The following is an 8232-nucleotide window of genomic DNA, read 5'->3' as shown; positions in this document are numbered from 1 at the left end:
GCCTTCATAGAGGAACCAGCTTCAGCAATAACTGGTGAGTTACTGGCATGCTTATGTGCAGCATTTGTTGTAAACATGAACTTTTCCTCTTTCCGTATACACAGCAAGTGGAGCTGGTGACGAACCATCTGTGACAGGTAGCCATGTTTGCATGTTTCAATTGTAGGAAAGTTCTAGCACTGCACCCTTCACAAATGTTGTAAATGTTTTTCAGGGGAGGACTTCGCATATTTGTGTGATGGCTCTGTAAGTATATATTTTGCATCTAATCTGGGAAGTTCTAGCACCCTATGATCAAAACAAGCAGGCTTACTCTACCAAACCTTCTTTACATCCAGCTTAAAAGCACATATTTTGTCACAGTACTTGTTTAATCTCAATGACAAGGTGTTATTTTTGTGGGCTATGCCTGCTCGCTAATGAAACAGGTATAGTAACGTCGTCAAAGCAGGTGCCTGCAGAACATCTCTAAGCTGCATCTATCACTTACCGGTGTGCAGCATCTTGGCATGCTGCCAATGAACATGGCACAAAACTGAGAAATTCAAGCTAAGAAAAGCTAACATAAATTTGTGAAATGTGCTGTAAAATAAATGTAGCTATACAGTACAGGTAATATGCTGGCTTGTAGAGAGTGCAGGCCGCTTGTATTGGAATACTTGCATCTATCATTTTTAGTAGCTAGACATATTATGAACACACCTTGGTGTAATGCACTTGCAACAAGCTTAAAGATACCTAAATTCTAACTAGCACTAGTAACATTGCTAGTGCAACTTAGCACTAGTAACATTGTTACTAGTGCTAAGTTGCACATTTTGCATAGTGTCTTCCAATAGCAGTATCATAGAAAAATGTTGCTTCACTCTTATTGATTTTTACAGTTTCATCTTCAGAGAGGCATTTGCCTGACCTCAATACAGGCTAAGAGAATACTTAGTCATAAGAAGCCCACATTAGTGGTGAAGGAAACCGCCCAAGCCATATGGTAGCAAAAGGTTTTGGCGGCACGCAGCGTCAAGGGGGGCGTAGCTCCAAGGAAAAAGAACCTTGGCGAGCTTCCAAAGCCTGCGTTGACACCCGAGAAAGTCAACGTTGTTGAAGGTTTGTCTGCTGTGTATATCTCATATAAATTGATATGGCTGTTATGAAACACGCATGTAACAATTGTTACTTGTTATTTTGCAGCAACCCTGTCCCACTGGTCACGGGTAAACAATATCGATGCATCAGCAGCAGCTGCAAACTAATATACTGTCGGAAAAAATTCAAGATTGTATCAAAGCAGAGACGAAGAGGAATGTTTCCTTGAAGCAATGACGACCATGTCAAGGCAGAGAACCGACACCCTAGTCACTCAACTGTGATAATAAAGTTATTTATTCTACGTGGAGTCCTTTAGAGTGTTTGAAGTGCTAGGATGACCATTATTCGCAAGTTCAAGATCATTTGAGCTAGCTGGAGTAGATGGACATTCTGGCACAGAGGGGGGCTGGTTCTGGGACTACGACCAGCTGGCAACTGGTCCCAGATCCCAACTGGTCCCAGATGCCAACTGGTCCCAGGTCGCAACTGGTCCCAGTTACTGACTGGGAATGTGTTCCTTAAACCAGTTGAACTGGAACCAGTTGCACGCCAGTTAAATACCAGTTAAAAATTTTCACCTGGGATACGTACATTCATTAGGGCTCGGACTACACTCAATGAGTCTGTGAACACTATAGCCCTAGTAAGATTCGTTTGCCTGATGTGCTTCACTACTGAGAGTATTGCATATGCTTCCGCTGTAAAGATACATGTATGTGGGTTCATTGTACCTGATATTAAAAATGCTGGTCCTAGTGCTGCGTAAGCAACACTAGACGAAGACTTAGAGGCATCTGTGTAAAATTCAGCACAAGAATATTTCTCCTGAAGCTCAAGAAAATGTGACCGTATGTGTGCCTCAGGTGCTCGTTTTGATATTTCTGCAAACGAGACGTCACATTCGATAGTCTGCCACTCCCACGGCCGTGGAAGCCGAGAAGTTGCCATTATGACATTCTCTAAAATCGGCGCACCCGTTTCTTCGGACAATGCTTCCAACCGAAGGGACAGAGGAGGTCTAGTGCTTGGGCGGTTATGGAAAAGCCTAGCCGTAGACAGGTCGTGAATAACTGAATGGCATGGATGATGGAAATTTGATTTGACCTTAAGGGCGTAAGAGAGAGTTAAATATGTTCTTTGGAGATGTAGGGACCATTCGTTCGATTCAGCATACAGGCTTTCTGCAGGGCTAGTCCTGAAGGCACCAGTAGCAAGACGGATACCCAAGTGGTGGACGGAATCGAGCATCTTCAAAGCACTAGGCGTGGCCGAGTTATACACAATGGCTCCGTAGTCAAGGCGTGACCGTATAAGGCTTTTGTACAAGCTCAAGAGGCATCTTCTGTCACTTGCCCAAGATGTGCGGGACAAGAGCTTCAGTAGATCCATTGTCCTCAAGCATTTCATTTTCAAATATTTTAAGTGTGGGATAAAAGTTAGTTTGGAGTCTAAAATGAGGCCTAGGAATTTATGTTCATGACTAACAGATAGCCGTTCTCCATTAAGATCAATAACGGGCTCCGGTATTACCCTTCTCTTATTGGAGAAAAGAATGCATGTACTTTTTTCAGGGTTCAGTCTAAAGCCGTTCTCGTCTGCCCACTTAGACAACTTATTCAGGCCAAGCTGCACTTGTCGCTCGCAGATACTAAGATTAAATGACTTGTACCCTATTTGGATATCATCCACGTATACGGAATAAAACATTGTACGTGGTATGATAGTATGGAGCGAATTCATTTTTACAAGGAATAAAGTACAGCTCAGCACTCCACCTTGTGGCACACCTGTTTGCTGAGTAAATAGACGAGATAGGACATTACCAATACGAACATGAAATGTGCGGTGCATAGATAACTTTGAATCACCTTTAGCAAGTTGCCTCGGATGCCCATTCCAGCTAGATCACGAAGAATTCCGAAACGCCAAGTAGTATCGTATGCTTTCTCCATGTCTAAAAATACTGATAAGAAAAACTGTTTGTGCACAAACGCATCCCGGATATTTGTCTCGATACGGACAAGTTAATCTGTTGTGGATCTATGTTCCCTGAAGCCACACTGCAAGGGATCTAGTATCTTGTTACTTTCAAGAAAATGCACCGAACGACGGTTAGTAATTTTCTCAAAAAACTTACATAGGCAGCTTGTTAGGGCTATAGGCCTATAGCTGCTGGCCAAAGACGGGTCCTTGCCCTCTTTCAGGATAGGGATTATGACTGCTTGCTTCCAGGCTGACGGGATATAGCTGGCAGAGAATATGGCGTTAAAAAGGGAGAGGAGTGTTTTGTGTGCTTCGGGATGCAGGTGTTGAATCATCTCGTAAATTATTCGGTCGGTTCCAGGAGCTGATTTATTACAATTATGTAGTGCAGCCTGAAATTCAGCCATATTGAAAGGACGGTTGTACGATTCATTGCTCTTTCTTTTTAGGTCCAGTGGCAGTCTCTCAGCTTGTTTCTGGTATCTAAGGAATGCATCGGAGTAATGCAATGGGCTAGAAATGTTTTCAAAATGTGCCCCAAGAGAGTCAGCTTGGTCCTGAAGAGTATTTCCTTGCGTGTTTACTAGTGGTAGAGGATGAGTTTGCCGACCTTTGATTTTATTCACTCTGTTCCAGGCTTTTTGTTCATCAGTATAAGAGTTGATGCTAGAAATATATCTTTGCCAGCTCTCCCTTTTGGCACGCCGCCGCGTTCTTCTACCCTCAGACTTTATTTTCTTGAAAATGATCAAATTCTCCGTGGTTAGAGAGTCTCGAAGGTTGTTCCAAGCCCTATTTTGATTTCTACGCGCTTTCTTGCAGTCATCGTTCCACCATGGAACACGGCGCTTACAGGACGATCCATTTGTTACGGGAATACATATTGACGCCGCATCAACTATGAAGGCCGTGAAATATGTCACTGCATCTTCGATAGAAAGATTACAGATGTCGTTTCAAGTCAAATGTGTCATCTCCCTGTATCGTGTCCAGTCGGCACAATCGACTTTCCACCGGGAGACATGTGGAGAGCACTCATCACCTTTTGTTAGTTTTATGACAATGGGGAAATGATCGCTCCCGTAGGGATTCTTAATTACGTTCCACTCCAGATGCGGCAAGAGTAAACTCGATGCAATGCTTAAATCGATAGATGAGAATGTTTTGTTTGCGACACTGTAAAAGGTAGGTTCTTACCCATTAAGCAAGCAAGCATCTGTAGTGAGGAGGAAGTTTTCAACTAAGCGTCCTCTGGCATCACAACGACGGCTTCCCCAAAGGGTGTTGTGTGCATTAAAATCTCCAACGACAATGTAGGGTTCGGGCAGTTCGTAGATAAAGGTGTGAAATTCTGTTTTTGAAAGTTGGTAGTTCGGGGGGATGTATACAGAGGTAATTGTGATCAGTTTATTAAACAGTACCGCACGGACTGCAACTGCCTCTAGAGTTGTCTTAAGCTGTAGTTGCCGGCAAGCAACACCCTTATCTACTATTATTGCGACGCCGCCAGACGAGGTGAGGGCGTCGTTGCGGTCTTTTCGATAAACGGTATACTGCCGGAGAAAGTTCGTGCGTGAAGGATTAAGATGTGTTTCTTGGACACGCAGCACCTTTGGACTGTACTTATGTAAGAGCTCCTTAATGTCGTCTAGGTTGTGGAGTAAACCCCCGATGTTCCATTGTATTATCTGTGTATCCATAATATATGTGTTTTGTGCTGTGTGTCTAAGAAATATGGATTAGATTATCTCACGAGACCTTTCCAGGCCCCGTGAAACGAGATCTCTCTATCTTCCGGGGGCGCTCAAGGGAGCTGCGCCGTTCCTTCGGCATCTGAGACGCCGGATTTGTATTTGTATCTATCACCTCGTCTGAGGCGGTGGATAGTGCCTGCGCAGCGGGCACGTTCGCGGTGGTGGAGGGCCTATCTGCACGCGCAGTGGCCTTGGGTCCAACAGGCCCGAGGGTCTGCTGGTCCTCCTTTGTGAGGGCCGGTACAGCGCTGGCTGTTCCAGCCGCCACTGCACCACGGGCTTTGTGGGAGGGCCGGCATCATTTAGCAAATTGGCGAGCTCCTCCCACATTTCCTTTTTTCTTTGAGCGGTGAATTTTGGGTCCAGATCTCCGGATGATTTAGCTAAGCGGGGATTTCGTTCCATAAAGTTTATTATAATTTCCTGTTGCCGATGGTTTATGTGAGGGCCAATGTCCCGTGGTGCCATGGCGCTGTGATGAACAAACACTGTCGTCTGGAAGCTTGACTGCAGAGGGGTAGAAAATATTGAGGAAAACGTACATACCGCCACTGGACTCTTTTATTCAGCATCATGAATAAACGCTTTGCAGTACACTCTTCTTGAACTTGTGGGCCTGCATAAAGATTATTATGTGCAGTCAACATCACTGCCGTCTGTTCAACGCCGCGACTTAACGTTGAATGTCATATTTCGTCGACGCAGCAGACGATACAGTTGTCAGTGTGGTACTAAAGGCGATTCGAGTTGCAACTTCTCTCGAAGCATTGCAGTCGTGACGACCACGCATACATCGTCTGGTGCGCGTCCATTGACAACGATTTCAGCAGTACTATGGGAGACCTCTCCGAGACAGCAACCATCAACACGACATACTGCCACCGCTACTTTACAGGGATTACCCACGCTCAGTGGCCGACGATCCTGCGTCAACTATTCAATGCAAGTGTAGACGCTGTCATTTTGCGCTTCAGTTCCAACACTAGTGTCAGCGAATGCACCAAGACAGCAACTACCAACAAGACATACTGTGCTGCCGTCAGATTACGGGGATGCTCGGTAAGCGACGGTTTGTGGTCAGCTGTTTCATTCATTTCAAAGAGCTGCCATCTTGAGTTTCGGTTCGATACGTGGCCCTCTGGTGGCAAACTAGCAATTGCAGTTTACAATGCCAGAAAAAAGTGAAACGCCGCTATACTGTACAAAAAGATGATGAAAATAAAATTTTCAGACAGATTATGTTGTTACCAGTCACGCGGCCAAGCTCGTCTCATATCTTCACTCGGCAAACCACAACCGAAACTAATAGCAAACGGCTAAACGGCATTTCATTCGATTTACGTTGTCACGGGTGAGTTCCAGGGCGCCCCAGGCAATATGCCCTTCGGGTACGCGGTCTTCCACTTCAATTTAGTGCAAGTTCGGATTCCCTTCTGATGACGTCAGCACTCGCCGAAGTTCAGAACAACAGAACGCGCATCTGATGACGTCAGGCCGAAGTGGACAGTCCACTAGGTGGACTCTTGCAGAATAGCCCCCCTGTTATACAATCGTACGTACCTATGGCTATGTTATCTGAATTGTGTATATTAAAACGACGGTATCACTTGCAGTCCGGCAAACAAATGTTAATATATGATTAGCTTTCGCGATAATGAAGTTGGCAGAACGTCGCATTGTTTCTAGGTAGCGTAAGGTTCTCTGCGAGCAAAGTGCCGGGGAAAGTCGACTGGTCCCGGAGATGGTGTATTCCGACACGGTGCCTCAAAGCGCGAGCTGTCACGAGCAGACCAGAAAATGGAACGCGGCACATGCGCCGAGTTTTCAAAAAAGCTGGCTGCATTGGGAACCAGCCTACTATGCGTGCTCGCCAGCGAAAGTTAAAGAACGACTTTCAACTACATATCGTGGCATAAGATATCTGAACACTAACAGCGACGATGGAGTATTGCACAACTTGACAATGCTGACTGGCCTGCACTGTGTATATATCGAGCGCTCGCATGGCGGGGTTTCACTGTGACCCGGGAGCGCGACACGCCTGGCTGTTGTTCTGCAAGTGCGTGACAATTTCTGTAGAAATGCAAAGAGTGAAAGGATGTTTTCTGAGTGGCTGTCGACGCTACAGCCCTTTTATTCAGTTACTCTAAAGGCCAGGTGGGGGCATTGCATAGGGGGGAAATGATAACAAGACGAAGATACATTGTAACTCATTGAAGATAACTACGTAACCGCAAAAAGAAACAAAAAAGGAGAGGGGGAAAAGAAAGCACGATACACGAGAATGAATCTAGTACATATTACAGATAACAAAACTGTTAGCAAATACAGAATTGTGGAAACATCACAATATAGATTCCTATACATATAAGTGAATCTAAAACAACGGAGCGAGAATTACAATGACTAAATAACCTATAAGGCCTGCAGTTTCCAAGTACTCGGCACTAAGTACACTGAACCGAGGAGGGGATAGGCGATTCAAAACTAGAGGAAAGAAAAATAAAACATTGACATGACACAAGTGAACTTCAGGAATCTGAAAGCGATAGAAGTAGGAAACAAAATCTATACTGTTCATATGAATGTGCTCTTTACGTGGCTAACAAATGTATCATAATTGGTAAGTCATGCAACATCTTCTGCGAGGTCATTCCAGAGTCTGATAGCGACACGAAGTGACGAGTAAAAAAATCGGTTAGTTCGCGCATATTAAAACTTTAAAGGACTGCACTTTAAAGGAATGGTCTAGTCGAGGAAAAACCAAGGCGGATTTAAAGTGGTGGCGAAGGCTGGGCCGAAAAGTGGTTTAGCGCGACTGCAGCACAACCAGAGGATGGGGGGCAAAACACTCATATAAAGAAATGATAAAGCTACAAAATTGGAATGTAATCTGCCAATAGAAAAGAAAAAATATATTAGCACCTTGTTTTATGAAAGAGGTAAGTCATTTTATTAAAACCTGGGAAATTTTGTATTTTTGCAACACTCTTGACCTGCCCCCTATTCATGAGTGTGCGGTGCATTACAGCGCGTCTTTGCAGGCCTTGTTTCGATACCCGGCTAACCCGGCCACAGTGGCGGGAGCATACGAAGCGATTTCTTATCGCCAGCTGTCTGCGATGGCGCGCCTGGTAAAGCGTATAAATTTAGCTCGCCGGTCTCAAAATGCTCCTTTTGCGAAGTTTTCGTCGTCCTTGCACGTCGCTTCTTTGTCACCGTTCGGTAAGATTTGCAGCCCGCTGCACCGCTGCGGCAGTTTTCTCGGTTTTGTCGTTTCCTTCGGCGTGCGGCCAGTGCGAAGTCTTTTTCCGTCTTTGCACGCTTCGCGCTCTTCTTTTGAAGCGCTTAGCGCTTCATTTCAAGATGAGCTTGCGGCATGTGAAGAAACGATGCTCCGTGGTACACT

At 45.1% G+C, this 8232-nt stretch overlaps 1 long non-coding RNA gene across 2 annotated transcripts; it reads left to right on the top strand.

The window, feature by feature from the left end:
- LOC142571115 (uncharacterized) lies at positions 1–973 on the top strand. Of its 2 annotated transcripts, XR_012825767.1 has the most exons (4): positions 1–34; positions 105–137; positions 215–246; positions 885–973. It is a non-coding gene; the product is annotated as an uncharacterized LOC142571115 (long non-coding RNA). The 2 variants fall into 2 exon arrangements; XR_012825766.1 differs by having other exon boundaries at positions 105–246.
- The last annotated feature ends 7259 nt before the right edge of the window (positions 974–8232 follow it).

This window comes from Dermacentor variabilis, chromosome 2 (assembly GCF_050947875.1).
Source record: "Dermacentor variabilis isolate Ectoservices chromosome 2, ASM5094787v1, whole genome shotgun sequence".
Lineage (NCBI taxonomy): Eukaryota > Metazoa > Arthropoda > Arachnida > Ixodida > Ixodidae > Dermacentor > Dermacentor variabilis.
The sequence above is the reverse complement of the archived record's forward strand: the minus strand, read 5'-3'. Positions and strand labels throughout refer to the sequence as shown.